The sequence below is a fragment of the Planococcus citri genome, chromosome 2 (assembly GCF_950023065.1).
Source record: "Planococcus citri chromosome 2, ihPlaCitr1.1, whole genome shotgun sequence".
NCBI lineage: Eukaryota > Metazoa > Arthropoda > Insecta > Hemiptera > Pseudococcidae > Planococcus > Planococcus citri.
In genome coordinates this window covers 52621572-52643830 of record NC_088678.1, presented here as the reverse complement: position 1 = coordinate 52643830, position 22259 = coordinate 52621572, and the positions used below count along the sequence as shown (strand labels likewise).

Genomic DNA, 22259 nt, shown 5'->3' with positions numbered 1-22259 from the left:
TGATAAATTAGGTACGTGTCATTTTTCGGTAATTTACCGGCAATTTTTGGTAAATTACTGACAACTTTTTCTAAATGGTTGGTAATTATTAAGTACCTACCTAGTTTATTGTGGTAAAGAACAAATTCAAGGTTAATTTGCTGGTTATTTTTGGAAAATTAAGAAATTACTACATAGTAAGTAATGTTTTGTAAATTACTGGTAATTTACCGTAAATTGGTCATTTTTTATCAATTGATAATTTTTGGTGAATCGCTGATATTTTTTTATAAATTCTCAATAATGACTTTAAAATTTTATAATGCTTTTGAAAACTTGGAAAAAAATCTTTCAAAGTTACTGAAATTTTGATAGACGTTCTATCATATGTACCTACTTGCGAAAATTTGGAAAAAATCCTGCGGAGTTCCTATCAATGAAATTTCATGAACAAGTTTCAAACAAATTTCAAACTAAATCATAGCTACTTATCTATGATTCTTAAGCATTATGAGTAGGTACAAATGCATATTAATTTTTTTAAACAGAATTCTATGACTATCAGGAGTTAGATAGGTCACTTAATTACTTAATTGAGCAACAATTTTGGGATCATCCACAGAACAAGATGTAATGTAACCTATTATTACATAAATATAAGTTGAAGCAAGGCAAAAAAAAAGTACCTAGTACCTACGTACGAATTCAAGATAAGGTATAAACATACAGAGATACACAGTACATAATATAAATATGAAGTAAGTACATCGACATACTCGCGTCCTATCCATTACAATGCAATTATTATTAAAAGAACAATGACGTAGGCCGCTAATAGAATAATAACCAGACACACCTCCGGTTGTAACAGTAACCCAGAGCACACACACCGCGATCATAACGGTACCGGTACTTCAGAAGTTATTTTACACACCATATTCCAGAAAAACGTCGAAAAAAAGTACCAAATATACACTCAAACAAACGATCAGTACCGAGTACTAAAACTATAAGGTTATATTGTATTGCTGCGGTATAAATCGATATTATTTTCAATTTTTCATTAATTATCGTATCGATCAACTGCAACCGATTCAGTTATTTTTGATGGTTGTACGTTTAAGTACGAGAACCTATACGTGTGAAACGGTCTCATCTTTGCTGATATCGATATTCTTATATAGGTAGTATGTGGGACATCGGTTAGCTCTTCAGCGAGCGGTAGCGATGAATGGCGGTTTATTTTATAACTGCGCTTGTAAAGTGTATGTAAAAAGAATAAAGATACATTACATGGGCGATTAGCGGTTTTAGATATTTACCTACCTACCGAAAGCTATCTATATACGCGTAAGACAAATACGAGTACTCGTATATTGAAGTGTACCTACTCGTAAGGTGGGGTGCGAAACTGAATGTACTACCCAAAAGATGAATGGTTTATGGCGCCATAAATGTTAAAAGCTTGAGGAAGTGTGAAGGTACGTATTGTTGACCGAGATGATGAGCTCCTTCACACATGGTCCATTGACCAACAGATCTCAATAAATATGACCGTGTCGAGTGGGAGAGATTGGTGGCAGCTCAATAAACCTCAAATTCGAACAAAAATAATCTTTCAGTTCAGAAAATTTGAATTCGAGTTGAATGAACTTCTAAAAATATGATTATTAGTATACCTAAATATGGTACTTTTTCGATGGAAAAGTAAAAAGAATTTCGATGAGTTGGAAAAATTGGATTATCCGACTGGAAAATCGAGGTTTATTACTACGAGTAATTTTCACTTTTTTTTTGCCAGTCTACTGATTATTCTTCGGTCTGTATCTGCCAATTCGAGATTTAAGGCTCGTATATCCGACTGAATGTTTTAGAAAAGCAAACAAAATTTCTAAGAAGGCTAACGAAATAACACATATTGCAATATGTCGATAGCTCAAGGTTATGTTCTCGATGAAAATCTCATCAGGAAAAAAAATTCAGTATCGAGATCATAAGATATGGAATAAGAACTGGATTCGAAGCTATAGTGTGCCAAAATGTGTGCAACTGAGCCACGCCTCTTTTCAACAAAAGGTGAAAGTCATATGACAGAATAGGTACCGATTTGAGGAGATTTGAACAATGGAATTGAGTAAATGCTGAAAATCAAAAATAATGGAGCATGAAAATTATTCGAGGCGAAATTCGTTGAAAAAAAATAAAACATAGTACATCGATACTAAAAAAAGAATGATCAATATTAAAATTTTCAAAATCGATTATTAAAGATATTATAGGGCATTTTTTCAGCTTTAAAATATTGAGCTGGAAGGCTACCCCTACGGTTCTCATTCTATTGGACTATAAATATTAACTGTGTAGAAAAATAACTTCAGTCCAACTCAGGGCTCGTACTTGATTTTTTTTTACAAAAAATAAGTAGATACCTACATAACTGTAAATGACCAAAAAAGATGGAAAAAAAACAACCAAAAACCAACCAAAAAATGTACGTAGAAAAAATTGAAAAAAACCCATAATTTTTCAAATACTACCTAGTAAAATGTGCAAAAAATTTTGAAACAAAAGATTCCAAATAAAATCCAATGTGACGATGAAACACAACCGAGACTTTGGCAATCTTGGGAAAAAGCAGGTCTTTTTGGCATTTTATTGCAAAAAGTGAAACTTCTTCGTAATTTTTGCTAAAAAAAAGGTGTGATAATTTTGCAACTTTTCAGTGTATCTACAAAAAAATCTGGCTTTTTGACATTAATAAAAATTTGACATTTTTTGGAAAAAAATAAGTTTTTTGAACGTTTTTGACAAAAATGAGTTTTTAGAATTTTTTTGGCAAAAAAGTGATTTTTCGAATTTTTTGAGAAAAAATGAGATTTTTACAATTTGAACAAAAAACAGAGCTTTTTGGTGAAAAAAAGTCAGGTGTTTTGAAAATTTTTGTTAAAAAACGACAGTTTTTAGCAAGTTTAGGCAAAAAATGAGTTTTTGAGAAATTTTGAAAAAAAGTTGAAATATTCTGGAATGTTTTGCAAAAAAGCGATAATTTTCAACAATTTTTGATAAAAATCAGGATTTTTTGGCAATTTTGAGTCAAATGGAGAGCCTTTTTCGCTATTTTTGACAAAAATTTGACTGACCAATTTTATGTAAAAGGCAAAAGTCTTTGTCAATTTTTTGCAAAAAGCACGACTTAGGAAAATTTTAGCAATAAAGTAACATTTTTTGCAAATTTTGTTAAAAAAGTCAGAATTTTTGGAATTTTTTTCCCCCAAAAAAGGCGATAATTTTCAGTATAACTTTCGGCACGAAACAAAGAAATCGACCTTTTCTTTTAGAAATTCTCACAAAGGCGAGACAACTATAGGTTACTTCAAAAGAAACCAAGCACGAGCCCAGATAACTATAATTAATAAGCTTTTATTTTGCTTTTCGAACCAATTTTTTCAAGAAATTACTTGCACAGTAATCACATCTTCATTTTCACAAAATAAAAATAAAAGTTTTTTTTAAATTTTGACTGAATTTCCACAACATTTATTCTTATTTAATAGCTTCCCCCCCCCCCCCAAAAAAAAACTCAATAGAAAAAAAATTGAATAAAATAAAAACAATGATTTTTCACGAGTCATCTAATGCATATTTTGAATAGGAAAAAAACACAATTTTGTCAAATTCTACAAATTCTGCAACTCCATAATTTGTTTCATTTATTTTTTATTCTTCGATTTCATTGTCAATTTTTTAATGATTTTTTTTGATATTGTTTTTATGGAGTTAAGTACAGTACCTACCACCTACCTATACATTGATTTAAACATTTGAATTTTTAAGATGGATACAAAAAGTGTGTTTTTATATCTATTTACTTTTTTAAAAAATAAAATGGCCGAATTTTGAAAAAAATTTACTCCATAAAATGAATTATTTACTTATTTAATTTCATTTTTTTTAAAATGTAACTCAGACAACAAAATGGTATTTATAATTTGAAAATCAAAATAGCCATTTCAAGTTTTTTTACACTTTTAGTTCCGTGACTTCCAGAATTAATATCTCAATCGTCACTTCCAATTTTTCATCCCCCTTCACCTTGCCTATAGTTTTTGTACCTATTAATTCGAATATAAATTACCAATAAAATAAGCTAATTAGGTTCGTTTGATAAATTTTCTAATAAATTCATTAAAACGCAGAAAAAAGGTACCCAATTCACTACATCCTTTACTCTCCTACACTTTCACGTCACCTTGGCCTCTTCACCCATTATTTCATCAATAAGATATGATTTACATTTCCATGCCAAAAAAAAAATCCAAACTACAAAACTCAATTCTAGGAACCATTTCAAATACATATTTTTTTACAAAAATTCGAGGTCAAAAGATCACAATAAGACTTTTAAAAATAAAAAACAACAACAGCCGAATAAAAATGCAGCACTGCAGCATTATCAAACACATGTTGCAGATGTATAAAAAAACGAGTATAGGAAACTGAGTTTTCTAAAATGTGTAGGCTTAATAATAATTCAACACCAGGAGGAGAGTATATCTCGGTTATTATAATAAATATCCAATTAATAACTCGAGAAAGTCTCGACCAACGTACCGATAACGTTGAGTTGAACATCTCGCTTATGATTTCTTATCGTCATTAAATCATCAAAATACACAACATATACGTTGTAAATTTCATTTCACGAATGAAGATATACTCGTATGAAGAAAAAGCAACGCCGGAGCGGAGCGATGCGACAACGTTTTCTCAAGATGACACATATGACAGGCGGGAATTTTCTGGAAAAGATGAAAATTTATCGAGATATATGGCAGATATTTGTACACGGCTTGATGAAATTTGGTGACCTGATTCACGACATTGGAATAAGGTACAGATACTACATAGGTATAGGTAGTATAGGTTGTAGGTAAAGGTATATCTGACAGGTTGAAATTAAGCATGAAGAATTGTTACCGTTTATGGATGTGGAATTGTGGAGTATATTGGTCGATGAAACGGGTGGAATAATTTCAGTGTCGTGGGCAAGGACGTATCATGGAAGAGAATTTGTACGACGAGATTTAAGCATCTAGACATTCGTCGCAGGCATTATAACATCAAAAAGAAGGTATCTCCAACTCTAACGCACAAGTAGTTGGAAGTCACTTTCGCAGAAGGTTCAGTACCAGGTAGGCAGCTTGGGCACTCTAGACAATTAAAAAAAATCTCTTACCAACGAACAAATGAGCATTGGAAACAAATTCAACATGTGTATACAACTGTGCTCTTACACTTGTCCACTTTCATCCTAGTAGGTAATACACAGACAAAATACACACGTGTGATTTCTAATACAGGCGGCGGAAAAAAGAAACCAGCTCTGGGATCAGCATGTGAACCTTACCCGAGTGTAAAAACCACTTTAAAATACACAATGAAAAGGTATATACCTACAGAAGAGACCGGAGAAGGTATATCTAAGTTATCCATATAGCATAGTCTATAAATTTCTGACCACTACTTTGGCAAGCTAATTCATGACCTCCAAGTATCTGCAACAACTTTTATCCATTCACCTGCATTTTAATATTTCTAGTTTAACTGGTTAAAAAATATGCATACACGTTATTCCGCGTATATGATAGTGTTTGAGTTTACGCAGCCTAGCTTAGGTGTACCTATGTCGATGTCATAGTATTTAAATAACAACAACAATAATAATAATACTCGATAATTTCTATAAACACGAGGTACCTTTTGGCGAAAATCATCATCTTTAGCACACGTACGGTAGATATTTAGAGGAAAATTTCATCTCGAAATTCGAACCGCGTGATAAGAGCAATTTTCCAGCGTAATCACCTTACGTGATATAGTTAACATCCGTAATAATTATGCTGCGGTTTACATTTCAATTCGTGTACTATACGATCAGCCATGGATGACTCGAATCAGTATTTTTTTTCCTTTTTTTTTTTTTTTGGTTATAAGTTTAAAATGAAATTAGTTGGACGTACTACATTTATGTAGTCGTATAGTCAGCTTGTAGTGGGTAATAATGTTACAGAATAACTGTATCGTGCTATAATTTTACCTATTATTTATACGGAGCTTTGGGTGAATCTTCTTCACGAGATAAGGTGAATGTACCAGTAGCTGACCACATAGTAGTAAGATAGAGATCGCGATTTTTTTTAGATAATAATTCGCTCTCGTTGCTATAGGTCTTGATTTATCTGGACTTAATAACGAGATGATTTTTTTATTAGTGGGGAATTTTCCACATTGGTTAGATGTAGGTACGAGTATTTGTTTTTAAATTGTATTTTATAATGCAGAGTGAGAGGTACTGAGGTTACATCGATAAGACGTGATTTTATTTGGTACACCAGAGTAACCCTCATTTTTGATTTTTATTACTTCATTGATTTATTTTGGCCACGAAATGAGGTCCAAAAAATATCCGTTTACAAAATTAATTTTTGTGTCCAAAGCACCGTTATTTTTGTGATTAAAATACGTACCTGACTTCAAAACTACGATTTTAATACTTGATAAACTTAAAATTTGAGTATGCATAACTTCTTGAAACTGGAGAGGTTGTTGGAAGAGGAACTAAAGCCCTAAAAATAGTGGCCAAGTATGGTCTAGTTAACCTTTTTGACTGATAAACTTAAAAATTTGTGTGAACTGGCCATTGAGGAACAATTTTGATTTCGCGAAGTCCATTGGGTTGAATGGAGATTCTCATGCATCCAAGAAATTTTTCAAATTGTAAACACTGACTCAAGATTTGTTTTTATAAAAGAACTCGTACATATTCCTATCATACTTATGAAGAGAAAGTGAAGGTCTCAGAATGAGCCAGAAGGAAAGATAGGGTCAATGTTTCCAAAAATTTCTAAAATCAAACAGTCATACATTGACTTGTGACTCTGGAGCCAGAAATTACAAAAAATTGCGAAACTCAAAGAATGATGTTTACCTAATAGAAACCAATTTTAGATAGATAGAGAGGGAGGGAAAGGGGGGGGGGGGGGGTTACTTGCCTCAAAAAAAAAAAAAAAGAAGCAAAATTTTATTTGGGAATAGAGCAATAAGAACCTGAACACACAATCTAAATTATAGGAATGGAAAAAAAATCCCCAGAAAAATAAAAATTAAAAAAATCTAGAATAGGACCTGCTCGCAATAATTGGACAAAAATCCCAAAGAATCCTAACAATTGATTCAAAATCGTGAAACCTGATGAAACAAGCTATTTTTATGTTACAACAGAAAAATGTTGACAAATATTACACCTCTAATTTGAACATTTTTCAAAGTACATAGGAGAAATTTTCCAAAAACTGCAGTTTTCGAAATATTAAAAAGTTTTGTAATGCAACTTGAGAATAATTTTCAAGTCGAATTTGCAACACCTAGGTATATATGTATAGAACTTTTACAAAACGTGTTGATTTGAATAAGGCATTTTCGTAATCTCCCCGATGAATTTTTTTAATTGTATCTAGGTATTGAAATTGGCCCAAACTTGAATATTTAAAAAGAACAGCAAATCGATTCCAGCGAATTGAAGGATCAACGGTGCCACAAAGAGCCAATGTGTGCCCGGGGCAAATAAATGACGGTCTCCCGAACATTTTTCACTCCCCCTCCTTTCCTCCTCTAAAGCAGGTATGTTTTTTTTTCAAAAATTTATGTCGAAAATGAGTTGTTCAGAAAACATGATGTTTCTATAAGTTTTCCTCCAAAGTCCCCCCCCCCCCCTACAAAAAATAATAATTTCATTTTCTCTCTAATAAAAAAAAGTGTGCTATGACGACCTCAAATCTATCTTCACCCAAAGCACACTTAAGAAATGGCAAAACTTTTGGTCCCTCCAAACCACAAACAAGCTGTTTCAACATAAAAAATTAGTACATCCTTGGAAAAACCTCTCCCACTTAAACAGACTTGAAGAAATCATTATAACCAGACTGAGAATTGGCCACACAAAAATCACACACAATCACCTCTATGAAAAGGCCCCAAAACCCACATGTCAGTTCTGCCTGTCAGAACTTATATCTATCCAACACTTACTATTTCACTGTCCCTCCTTACATCAGCACAGACTATTCCTACAAATAGATGAAAGATCTCTATTCATACCAGACGACCCTTCCGAAATTAAAAAATTCTTAGACCTAATTAAAAAACTTGACCTTACCAACTCGATTTAAATCCCATACGACGGGTGTAATAATCAAGTAATTACAAACACCAAAAAAAAAATCAAGTAATTACAAACACCCCAAAAAAAAAAAGTTTTTTTTTTACAGTTTATTGCAAAATTCAATAGATTTTGTTCCATGAATTTTCCACATTTCCCTTCAAAAATTAAGTTTTTTTTTGGCTTTTCTTCAAAAAACAAAATTTGGTGTATGTATTTTCTGTGCAGATATGAAGTTTGCTTTTTCTCCTTGTAGGTGGTGCTGGGGCTCAGAAATTCATATAAAATATTTAGTTAGTGTTCAGTAAAACGAATAAAAAAGATGTTTTGAAAATTTACGATTCCAGAAATGGAAATAATTTTTTTTTACTCGATCAGAAAATAAATTTAAAAAAAAAAATATGAAAAAATATTCTATTTTACAACGGCTCAAGTTGAGGAAAATCAGATTACAGCTTTAAAAATACTTTCATTTGCAATAGAATGAAGATATTGACAGCTCAAATTTTTTCTACTCCTAAAACTTTTCGTGCGTTTCTTTAAAAATTTCCTACTTCTACGGATAACATTCTTGAAAAAGCTTTTTCATAAATGAATCGGTGAAAAAAGTCACATGAAACTGATTAATTTCCAATTAGGTCCTCAAATCTATAATTTTGGTACACCTAGCGAAGGCAGCAATTTTCAACATTTCTTGTGTTGAACGTGTTCCGAGACAGTCGTGTTTTTTCGCTCGTTTCTGTGCTCAGTGCTACATTTTTAGAGAAACATTGATCATATAATCTTTTTATTTTATCATTAGTAGATAACGTTTTATTTTCACACTGATAGTGACTGTTGCAAATTGTTATCTCCGGTCTTAGCTTGGCTGAGCCGGCAACACACCACACAATGACAAGTAACCCCTCTACTGGTACTGACTACAGACCAGGCACAACCTACTCATCTATAACAAGAAAGACAGATACCTTCCCCTCTGCCAACCAAGCAATTATCTTTCCGGCTATTGATAATGTACCTATAGCATACTATGCAAAGAAGATGATAAATGTAATTGGAGAAAATGTCCTACACTGCGCAAAAATCTCAGGTGAGAGAATTAGATTGTATTTAAAATCAAGAGAAATAGCTGAAAACTTCTTAAAATCCGGAGGTACCATTGAAATAGATAGGAAAATGATTCAAGCACGTTGGTATAAGAAAGAGCAAACAGACAAAAAAATAATAATTTCAAATGTACCTCCTCATGTGCCTCATGATATCATCATTAAACAAATGACAACCCATGATGTTATACCTACATCCCAGATGAGATTCCTACACATTTCTCAAGAAGAAGAACTGAAAAATGTCCTTTCTGAAAGAAGATCTGTATTTATTCCTATTGAATCTGAATCTAAATTACCACCTTCGGAGATGATTACTTATGATGAAGAGGAATATCGTGTTTTTTACAATAATGCTCAAGTTAAATGTTTTATATGTCACCAACTCGGACATACTACAGCAACCTGTGATTTTGCTAAAAAAGATGACAATAAGATAGCAGAAAAAACCAAAATAAATCCAGAACTTGACTCCAGTTCCAGTGATGTAAAAATAACAGAACAAAACATTGAAAATGCAGGCCTGACTACTACACAGATCCATGATAATCAAGTAGAACATATGGACCTTGACCCTATCCAAAATGCAGCTAAAAGACCCTTATCTACAAGTACACAATTATCCGAAGAGGTACTTAACCAACCTAATATCACCACTGAAGAAAAAGATAAACAGGACAAAAAACGCATAAGATTTGAGCCTGAAACTGAACATCTAGAGCCAATTTCCATCAAACAACTACTTGCTCCAATAGAAGACAACTTCAAGGAAAACAGTGCAGATTATCCCATTTCTTTCAGCAATTTTGGTCTACTTATGGACATGGTAAAAGGCCAAAAAGATCCCTACCAAAGTGTACTTCAATTTACTACAGATTTCAAAGGAGTTATTAAAATTCTACAAGACAACTACAGTTATCTATCCCACAGATCCATGAAAACTCGTTTTACAAAGCTTCAAAATAAGCTCAAAAACCTCACCTCTAATGAACCACCTACTACAGAGCAAGATCAGCAACTTTCAGATGAGAACTCTTAAACTTGAATTTAAATCATCAAGAACTCGCCAGATACTTCAGACAACTTTCTTTTTTTTTTTCTTTTTTTCATCAATTATTAGAGTATTTTATTTATTTTTCCTCAAATAACTACCTGATTGATCTTATTATATAGGTACTTGGAGCAATGTATGTTAATTTTAGTTTTAATTTTAAGTTGTATTCACACCTAGGGAAATTAGTCATTGAGGTACAAAATTGAAATTATTTTTTCATAGCAAAAATTTGAAAAAAAAAAAAAAAAACATAAAAATTATAAAAACAACAAAAAAAAACAATTAAGTTAAATTTAAAAAAAAAAAAAAAAAAAAAAAATGACATTTTTGATACAGTGGAACATTAATGGTGTTTATAGCCACTCTGGCGAGTTGAAAACTATGATTTATCACCTAAATCCTGAAATTACTGCTCTACAGGAAACACATTTTCGTTCCCATCATTCTTTCAAGCTTAAAAATTATTCATCTTTTCGTTTTGATTTTAATGGTGGAGAAAAAGCTTGTGGAGGCACAGCTATTTTTGTTAAAGACTCAAAAACAGCCTCTCATCTGAATATCACTACTGGAAATATACAAGCAAATGCAGTATTGATAAACTCACCAAATTCTGCCTGTACCAATCTCACAATCTGTAATATTTACGTTCCTCCCCACCAAATTATTTCTACACAAGAACTTGAAGCAATCGCACATATACATAGATAAGACGTTAGATAAAATACGCAGAAGAAAACAAGGACACGCGCGCGCGGAACAGCGAAAGACATTTTCTCTCAACTACCAAACCCTTACATTGTTCTGGGAGATTTTAATGCCCATTCTAAAACTTGGGGTTCCATCTCAACTAATAATCGTGGCAACATAATTGATAAATTTCTCCTAAAAAATGATACCATACTCTTAAATTCTTCAAAGCCAACCCATTTCAATATTTCTACTGGTTCTTTTTCAAATATTGACTTGACTTTTTGCTCTCCAAACATCTCTCATCTCCTCTCTTGGAATCCTCAAGATGATCTACACTATAGTGATCACTTCCCAATTAATATAACTTTTTCTGATCAAATTATAAAACCAAATAGAGAAAAATGCCCCAAATGGATTCTTGATAAAGCAAATTGGTCCAACTTCAATAAAAAAATTCTCCCTATTGATTTTTCAGTTGAGGACCTGGACTCTATAGTTGAAAAATTTACAAATTCTATTATTCAAGCAGCTATACAAAGCATTCCAAAATCTTCCTCCAAAATTTCAAAAAAATCTGTACCCTGGTGGTGCCAGGAATTAAAAAATGCAATTCTTGAACGCAAAAGGTCCTTAAAAAAATTCAAGAAAAATAGCACCATGGAAAACCTCATTGATTTCAAAAAAAAACGTGCTATTGCACGTAGGATCAATCTATCTAAACAAAGAGAGAGCTGGAATAAGTTCATGTTGAAAATCACTCAAAGCACATCAGTGAAAGAAATGTGGAAAAAAATTCGAATTTTAAAAGGATGTTACATACCAACTGAAATTTCCTACCTAACTGATGGAAATTTAACAATTACCTCTCCTCAAGAAGTGGCCAATGTCCTGGCCCAATCTTTTGCAAAGGTTTCCTCTACAAGCTCTTATAGTCATACTTTCCAAATGATTAAGGCACAAGCTGAAAATGAAACACTTGATTTCTCATCTGAAAACCTAGAGTCCTATAACACCCCTTTTTCTATGCAAGAATTACTATACTGCTTAAATCACAACATAAAAGACTCATCTCCAGGGCCTGATGACATCCACCCTCACATGTTGAAATATTTGGATGAAAATGGAAAAAATGACCTGTTGAACTTATATAACAAAATTTGGACTACAAATTTATTTCCTCAAACATGGAAAAGTGCTATTATCATTCCCATCCTAAAACCAGGTAAAAATCCTCATCTTCCTTCTAGTTATAGACCCATTTCCTTAACATCAGTCCCTTGCAAAATCTTAGAAAAAATGGTTATCAAAAGACTAAATTGGTTCATAGATAGCACAAACTCTCTCAGTTCCTTTCAAAGTGGATTTAGAAAAAAAAGATCTACACTGGACCATCTTTTTAGCCTACAAAATGAAATTAACACTGCTTTTGAAAATAAAGAATATGTACTTTCAGTGTTCTTTGACCTTGAAAAAGCATTTGATAAAGCTTGGCGTTATAAAATTCTCAGAAAATTACACTCCTTTGGAATTCGTGGACACTTGGCATACTTTATTCAAAACTTTCTAACAAATCGTTCTTTCAGAGTTCGCCTAGATAACACTTACTCAAAATCCTTTGAAATTGAAAATGGAGTTCCCCAAGGTTCTGTTCTTAGTGCAATCTTGTTTCTGATACAAATTGATGACATTTGTGATGTTATAACTAAACCACTCTCTTTGAGAATTTTTGCAGATGACTTAAACATCTCTCTTAGATCTAAAAACCTCAACCTTATTGTAAAAAAAATTCAGGAAACCCTAAACCAAATTGAAAAATGGGCTGAAACAAACGGGTTAAGTTTTTCAGAATCCAAAACACATTGTGTACTTTTTTCTAGAAAAAATCAAATCAACCCAAAACCCACTCTAAAATTTAAAGGTCGCTCCTTGGAGTTCAAATCTTCTACCAAATTTCTCGGACTTACGTTTGATGAAAAACTAACTTGGACCCCCCATTTTCTAAACGTAAAATCAGAACTCTTGAAACGTATCAATTTATTAAAAATAATAAAAAATCCTAAATATAACCCTTCACGTAAATTATTAATCCATCTATATAAATCTCTCATACGCAGCAAAATTGACTATGGCAGTCCATGCTTTACAAAAATTTCCAATAAAACCGCCAATATCTTAAAAACTATTCAAAATTCTTCTTTACGAATTTGCATTGGAGCTCTTTACTCCTCACCCATAGATAGCATCTACTGTGAAGCTGCGGAACTACCCTCAGATTTCAGAAAATCACTAGTAACAAATAAATTCATTACATCAGCCTCAGCTAATCCATCACATCCCCTCCAAAATCTTATCTCAATATTCAGCTTACATCATTTCCAACAAAATGACAACCCACTTGCTAAGTTCATCTCAGAAATAAAAAACCTTGAAATTGATCTCAAAAATCTCATCCAAAAACCCATAACATACCCTCCTTGGCTATTAAAACCCTTACAAATTGATTTTCAACTGAGAAATTATCCTAAAAGAAACCATTCCCCATTAGAAATCAAAAGCCACTATCTTGAAATCATATCAAACTACACAGAATTCAATTTATGCTTTACTGATGGTTCCAAAATCTCTAACCTACATACAGGATATGCTTTTTCAATAAATGAAAAAATTTTCAATTTTAAAATTCATGAGGTCTCTTCAATATTTACTGCCGAACTTCTTGCAATTTACCATTGTCTTTTGAACATATCCACCACTCAGCTTGAAAACAAAAACTTTTTAATACAAAGTGACTCTCTTAGTTCCTTGATATCCATACAAAACACTTTTTCAGACCACCCTATTGTTCAAAATATTCACAAAATTCTGCTAGATCTCCAAAATTCAAACCACACCATCCATCTTATGTATACTCCTAGTCATGTCGGCATTGAAGGAAATGAAATTGTTGACACCTATGCAAAATCAGCCACTATCCCCCCTCCCTTCACCATTCTCACCCCTGACGATATAAAATCCTTCTTCAAACAAAATACTCACTCTAAATGGCAAAATTTCTGGTCATCACAGACATCAAACAAACTCTTTCAACACAAAAAAACAATCTACCCCTGGAAAAATCTTGATCACCTAAACAGAAGAGAAGAAATAATTATAACCCGTCTAAGAATAGGCCACTCTAAAATCACACACAATCATCTCTATCAAAAAATTCCGAAACCCCCCTGTCAATTCTGTGAAAATGAACCTATATCCATCCAACATTTACTATTCACCTGCCCTAAATTACAGCAAACAAGACTATCTCTCCAAATAGACCCAAATTCAATGACTATTCCAGATAACCCTTCTGAAATCCAAAAATTTATAACCCTACTTAAAAGCACCAACCTAATAAACCAAATCTAAACCCTTCTAGCCACGGGTGTAATAATCGCGTAATTATAAACACCCAAAACAAAAAAAAAAAAAAAAAAAAAAAAAAAGCAATTTTCAAAATATTCATTATAGAAAAAAGTGAACATTTTCTCCAATTTTCCAAAGTTCCCCCCTCCCTCTCAAAAAATATGTTCTGAGTTAGAAAATAGTATATCAAATATTTTTTATAACAGTTTTAAATTCTGAGTTCATATTTACAAAAATCTTATGAAAATTATTGTTGAAGAATCAAAATAAGAAAAATATGAGAACAATATTCTAATACCGTTAAATAAATAGCTCAAAATTCACTTTAATGGGTATCCATATATTCTTATTCTAATCGCATAAAAATAAATTCCAATGAAATCATTCGTAAGTAAGGTCTTATCAATTGCATAAGTAGGAATGTCAAAAACAAAAAAATTGATAAATAATTTCACTTCTACACGAAACCTTGAAAGCGATTTCAATTAAGAGCATGAATTATAATTTTGACTATAAATCGTGATGAGCGATCTTCACAGTTGTTTGCATTTGTTTACATCAATTGGTTCAAAAAAAAAAAAAAAAAAAAAAAAAACTGAAGTTACTACAGCCTAACCAAAGAATCAAAATCGACTACATCACTCAAATCATCTCTCAATATTTTCGATGCTGTTTGGTGAATTTTTGTAGAATCACAAGCAACCGATTATTTAAATTTTTTCCAGCATTCATTTAAAACTCGAAAAAAACTACAAAAAATTCCCTTGCTTATCATGGTAAAATAAAACTTGGTTGTTTTTTAATTGCAAGTAGATTCTTTTTTAAAAAAATAGTAGATACATTAGTAATAAGTAACATTCACGTGTAATATCTAACCCTTTCCTCTCGTCTACACAATTGGAGCACATACGTGCTTTATCATTTTTTCACATGAACTAAGCTGTAGTTAGTTGACGTTTATTTCGCAGTGAGTCAATGAGTGGGTAATTGGGTAATGGGTATGGGTCGGTATGTTCGTCAAAACATAGATACGGAAGAAACAGAGTGACACTTTCATTTCATGCAGTTTTTTTGTAATACCAAAATACCTATGTACAAATTGTCGCAAAATACAAAACCTTAATGAGTTGGGGTGAATGAATTTTATTCCATTCAAAATATTATACGTACCATAGAAAATCTCAGTTGACGTTCTGATAATATGTAATACTGTCAACAGCCCTCATTTCGAACACCGGAGGTGCAGTTTTTTCAATTTTATTGATAGAAAATGATACACGAAAGTAATTTACCAATTCGAATTCCTACTTCGAGGCAATTTTCGAAAAACGTCAAAAAAGTGTCCGAAATCAGGGCAGTTGACAGTAGGTATGTTATACGAGGAATCGACGATCCCACAACAGCACTAAACACGCATCAAGTGCAAAAAAATTCTAACTCGGTCCAACACAACATCAGCTGAAGTCAAGGTTAGACGATGAAACATCTTTGAAACATTATTCCTAAACAACGTGCAATCGAGTCTTACGAGTAGATCATCTCGATTACAACGATGAAACCATATTGCACACCATATCGCCCTCAACTTCAAACGTATCAACTCCATCGTCCACGCGAATTAGCTCGAAGCAGTATTCTCTTTAAAGCTAACAAAAAAATACAGTCATTTCTATTTCTATCGTGCCTGGATACTTACTGGCGAATCTTCTCACAAAGCTTTGAAAAAATTCTCACATGCGAACATATCAACAAACACCCACACTACAGTCAAAGTTCAACAACAATTTGAATTCCGAAATAGTAAACGGATCAAATCGAAATCTACGACTATATCGTATACGAGTAATACAACCACGAACTATAGTGAATGACGCGAGTAATGTGCCAAAAATAATACTCGATTGATTTGAAGAGTGATATTCCAAAACTCGCTTTGTCCATTTTTATCAAAGTTGGGTTTTCAGTGGTACCTGGTAGATGAAGTATTAACTCACATTCCTACATCATCAACCTACCAAAATGAGGTGTTAAACTCACCTAAATAGCCAATTCACTAAAAAATTAAAAAAAAATAATGTTCCAAAACGTGCTTTGTCCATTTTTATTGAAATTTTTTTCAGCAGTATTTAATGGATGAAATATATACCTACACTCCTACATCATAAATCCACCCAAATAAAGTGCTAAGCTCGCCTAAAAAGCCAATTTACCCGTTTAAAGGGAAACTGTTTTTCCTCTCTCCTGAAAAGTTGTGAAAATGGACAAAGCGAGTTTTGGAATATCACTCTTCATTTGTAATAAATATTCGAAATTTTCAACGAAACATACCATGTAAAATTATGTACCTACGTAGTACGTATGTAGTTTGCTACACGAATAATTATTTTATTTTATGAGTGTTTCTAACGAGAAACTTATCAATACCCATGATTATTATTTCACTCGAGCATATTAAAAATTAACCCATAAATGATACCTAAATGTAGGTAGCAGGTGGCACTTGAAACAATGACGTAAAACTAAACAGTACGAGTAAGTATGGAAAAGCTGAAATATCTTCTGTAATTTGCTGAAATTATAATTTTCTAATTGAACAGTTCGAAATCAGTCATCATGTACATGCAAGTTATACGCGTACATTGAGCAATCCAAATTATTTTAATATTTTGGAAAAATTCAAAAAATTTCGGAGGAATGTGGAAATTGAAATTCTTAATTTTTTATTCGGTAATGGCACTTTTATAAAATGAAAAAATTTCTCAATGATAGGCCTGTTTGGAAAATTAAAAAATATATATATAATATATTATGTATATTAGGTATAGATAGGTAATGAATTGATGGCACGGAAACAAATGCTTTAAACGCATCAGAATTTCATTGCAGTGGTGAATTTTTAAAAATAAAATTTGAGCCTAAAATCGAAAAACATTAAAAATGTTACTAAATTGACCTAAAATTCTTAAAAACTTGATAAGCACCCTATTTGGGACCCCTCAAATCGATTAAAAATGTTTTCGAACCATTTTGAGCAGTCTTGAACCTTCAGTAGATTTTTCAAGGTTTAAATTTTTACAAATCTTTCCCCAGTGAAGTTGAAAAGCTGAAATTTTAACATGCCAAGTTGACTGAAAGTGGTTCCAAGCTACTCTGGAACCTCCAGCGGTATTTTGGAAACTCCAGATTTACAAAAAGTGCCTTAAAAACCGTCAAAATCATCTTCACGTGGTCTAAATGCGAGTGGTGCTTTTTGGCCATCCTTCTCCAGCGATTTCACAAATTGAAAATGTGAAAAATTCATTCTAAAACGTTGGAATTCAATTCAAGTTTCATGTTTGACATGTCAAGTTGACTTGAGATGGTTTTAGACTGTTTTGGATCCTCCAGAAATTTTTTGGAAATTTCAGTTTATAAAAAATGTAATTTTATGACACCTTTTGAGAATCTGGAGTTTCCAAAATCCGGCTAAGGGGTCATGAATGGCTGAAAAGTGAAAACCATCTCCAGTCGAACTCAGCACGTTAAAGTAACGGTATAAAGTAAATTTTACGTTTTCTATTACGTCATTAATTGAAATTTTGTGGAAATTTCAACTTCCCAAAATCTGCTGGAGGTTCCAGAACTGCTCAAAATTGTTAGAAATTGTTTTCAATGGATTCTAGGGGGAGGAGGTTGAAAATGTAGCACATTTATCAAATTTCAGCTTTTCAGTTCAATTTGATAAAATTTTGATTTTTTCCCCTTTGCTGACTGAAATTTGATTTTCAGAAATTCATTAAAAATCTAAAAACGCACTTTGGCACCTGAAATTTTTGCTAGTGATTTTTTTGCGGACTGTTTTGATAGCTTTGTCTGACTCAAAAAATTTCCTTTTTAGGATGTATTTTTTGTTAGAAAAAAAAAAAACTAATGGAGCAGATGAAAATTATTGCAAATTTAATTATTTTTTAAACACCCTGAAGAGTGTCATATTTTGTGATCAGACGGTTTTCCCATTTTATTCATATCAAAATGTTCTAAACAGTGCCATAAGTACTTACATCCTCGATGCTCATTTTTGCCAAATTTATCAACTTGACCTAACCTAACCTAACATCATCGCTTAAATTTGTTTGTTTGTGTTGTGCAGAAGAGTGTCATTTCTGTGTCCAAGCATTTTTTCCATTTCATTGCACCCAAATACACTTAAAATTGTCCTATCCTCATTCATCTCATTTTTGCCAAATTTTTTGACCAAATAATACAAACTAACCACTCAAAGTCGTTCATTTTTTATCCAAAATATTCTGAATTAGGTACTGAAAGGTAACTTACATCGTATTCTTATTCTCACTCATTTTTACTTGTTTCATTCGAAAAAATACTCTGAAAAGTGTAATTTGTTCGATATCACTGATTTTGAAATTTTGTTAAGCTCAGAACAATCCCAAGTACCTAAATAATTCCATTGACTCTCATCTCTTATTATGCTATATTTGGCGCCAAATCTCAGATTCGAGAAATTGCCCATTCACTCCGTGCAACGTATTTCATCAAAATACAATTCTATTTCACTTGCTAAGGCTTCTTGGGTACAAAAATACTCGTGCAATGTGTTTATCTCGAAGGCACAGGGCTAATCAAATTACTTAAGTATTGTAAGTACCATTGACGTATATGCCTATTAATTCGATTAACCATCTAATGAATTTATCGCAGAAATGAGTAATTTTTTCAACAATTTGTTCGTTAACAACGTTGGTATACGAGTATGATACGAATATGAAACATGCATTCTAAACACCACTATCAAAATGCCTTATCACCTGTTGATGACCTGCTTTCCACATAGGTGCGCTTGTTACTACAATACCAGTTGAATATGGCTCGACAAAACGTTTCTTTTTTTCAACTTATAATACTTGTAAGTAAATAAACTAACGTTGGCAAATAATAAATAAACAAAATGAGATTAATTTACTCACCGAAAAAGCCAACACATCGCATAAATCCAGATCCATACGTATACAATTAGCGTTCACTACACAACACACAAGTTTTCAACTACAGAGAGTAACACAGTTACACAGTACACACAGCTGAACGAATTCTTAAACTATTTTATCGTAAAATACACGTAGACGAATTCGAATTTCGATAAAATTTACGCGAAATTGCGAAAAAGAGTAGAAAATTGCCGCGAATATACCGAAACAGTAAGTACGAATACCGACTTGCGCATAAATGTTTGTAAACAAATATGTTTCAACGCGATCGCGTGCACAGAGAGTATTTTTATGATAAGGAAGACGCGAACGCGAACCGAAGCCGAAGCGCGCACCGAAGACCGAAGAAGGCCAAAACAACACTACAGCGCTCCAAGCTGCCGCCAAGAAAACGTCTCTCGGAGATCTGGAGATCGAGAGAAGAACACTGACACTGACATAACGAAAGAAGAGAGATCCACAGTCCACACAGAGATCATACAACAAAACTCTTAAAAAAATGCAACTATTTTACAAAATGAAAGTGGCATTAAATTTCAACTTCCTTTGCGCTTTAAATAGAAAGTTAATTATGTAAATTGTATAATTAAAATCCAATTTATTTTATAGATATATAGTGCATATTTTTTACTATCCATTGGATGCTGTTGTTGTTGTTATTATTGGGTACCTATTGGATTAACTGTAAGATGAGATAAAAATGTAAATGATGATTATGCATACGCGAGTATTATTGTAATTGCAATAAAATTAGGAATTGTCTAATGCCCTTATCTATTCCTTCCGGATTTTTGTTTTAGGTACCTAGGTCGACTAATGATTTTTAAAGTGAGGAAGGTTAGTTGGTTTTCAAGAAGTGATGGTTTTTCTATTTCTTCAATTCTTCATCATTTAAAATGGGCGTAGGTACTATATTTGAGTTTGAAAATCTGCCATAATTTTGCTCCTAGGAAGGCAGAAGGAAATGAAGCTAAGCTAAAAAGGGATGACAAGAAAGGTAGAGTTGAAAGGATAAGGAAGAAGAAAAACGGTTACAAATTAAAATTTGATTTGAAACATTTCTTAGAAAAAAAAAACACGTGGGTAAAAATAAGAAACTATCTTAAGAAGGTACCTAACTACCTAGGTACAAGTTTCTTGAAATTTCAGTTTTATATCTTAGAGACAGAATTTGAACGGGTTTCAAAATTTTATTCAAAACTGAAAAAAATTAATCACTTTTTTATCCGCAAAAAGGCTGCAAGGGGTTACCTTATTAGTTATTATGTAGGATGGTGGCATTTTTTTTCTGCTCCAGCCCCCTAAAGTTGTTACCTCGGATATAGGTACTTCTTGCAAAAAAATATTCGTTAATGCCCTAAATTTGTCGGGTTTTATGAGAAAAATGTCTCTAACCCAGTTAGAAAAATTAGTCGTGTCAGTAAGCTCCTCCTCCCCTCCCCCCAAATGCTTAAAATATATAAAAAATCCCCAAAATTGAAATCTTCGCGTTTTTTACCTTCTAATCCTAAGATTTGCTTGGTCCATATTCATCAAAAATATCGTTAAATATTTTTGACCCCTCTACTTCACGAAAAAGAGAAATTTGTCCCATTCCTCAAAAAATAAATAAATAAACATTTTTCATGTTTTTTTTTAAATTTTTTTATTTTGATCCTTGGATTTGGTCTATCTTTATCAAGAGAACACTATTTAATGTTTACGATTCCTCCCCCTCCTCCGCGTCAACTAAATGAAAAATACATCATTTGGAGAACCAAGCAAGGGTTTTTCTTGAAAATGTGGTTATTTAAAAGTACTTCATCTAGAAATGAAACATTTTCAACAAATACAAATATCAATTTTTTATTTTTCTCGACTTTGAGGGGATTGATACTACAAGGGAACCACAAACCACAAGGCAAGTACTAACATCATTTGGTAGACCAGGAGAAGTTTTTTTTAAAAGCTATGCTTATTTAGAAAGATTCTGCCCAAAAATGGAAAATTAAAAAAAAATTTCTACAGATACTTATCAATTTTTAAATTATTTTTACCCAAATTGGGGGGGAGGGCTTTATTCAAGAGAGCCAACATCATTTGGAGGTCCAACGTAGTTTTGAACTTTTAAAGCAAAAAACATATCTGTGATTTTGAACTTTTTAAGAATCACCTTCAAAAAATCAAAATCTCCACGAAAATGGACTAAAATTTCCCCGAGATAGTAAATTTTAAATCATGGATGTACCTTTGTATTTCTCTAAACAATTTGCTAAACTCATTAAATGATTAAGGAATCAGTAGAAAAAATATATGTAGGTAGGTAGGTAGGTAGGTAGGTAGGTAGGTAGGTAGGTAGGTCGGTAGGTACCGATTGAAAAAAAAATCCCTAGAAAATTGGTTCAAAATTCGCAACAAAATTCGTTGAAGAAACTAAAAAAAAAACTATAGAAAATTAATAAAAGAAATTATCTCCTAGATGATTTAGAAAAAATCATTAGAAAATTGTTTTCAAAATGTACAGAAAATTATTTTAGAAAATTGAATAAAAAAATTATAGTAAAAAAATCACTGAAAAACACTGAAAAAATGTCTGAAAAACCAGCATTGGATGTTTGAAAAAAAAAAACTTTTGGAAAACAACGATTATCATTGGAATATTGGTGGAAAAATTGCTCGATAACGAGGGGGAACTCACTTACCTATTTTGAAAAATGACTAATAAATTAGTTTTCGGAATTCACAAAGAAAACTTAGTTAGAAAAAGGCCAAAAAATTGGTGTTTGAAAAAAAAAGTTAATTATTTGTACTTGAAATTTAGTGATAGGTCTACCCTATAACTAAAT

At 32.3% G+C, this 22259-nt stretch overlaps 1 protein-coding gene across 2 annotated transcripts in view; it reads right to left on the bottom strand.

Annotated features, from left to right (window-relative positions):
- Positions 1-19742, bottom strand: part of bbg (big bang) — a 316775-nt gene extending 297033 nt beyond the window's left edge. The window contains exon 1 of one of the 2 annotated variants that reach the window (XM_065351257.1): positions 19414-19742. The gene's annotated coding sequence lies outside the window, so the exon portion shown is untranslated. The remainder of the gene's footprint in view (positions 1-19413) is intronic. The other variant, XM_065351258.1, reaches the window with a different exon arrangement.
- Between the last annotated feature and the right edge of the window lie 2517 nt (positions 19743-22259).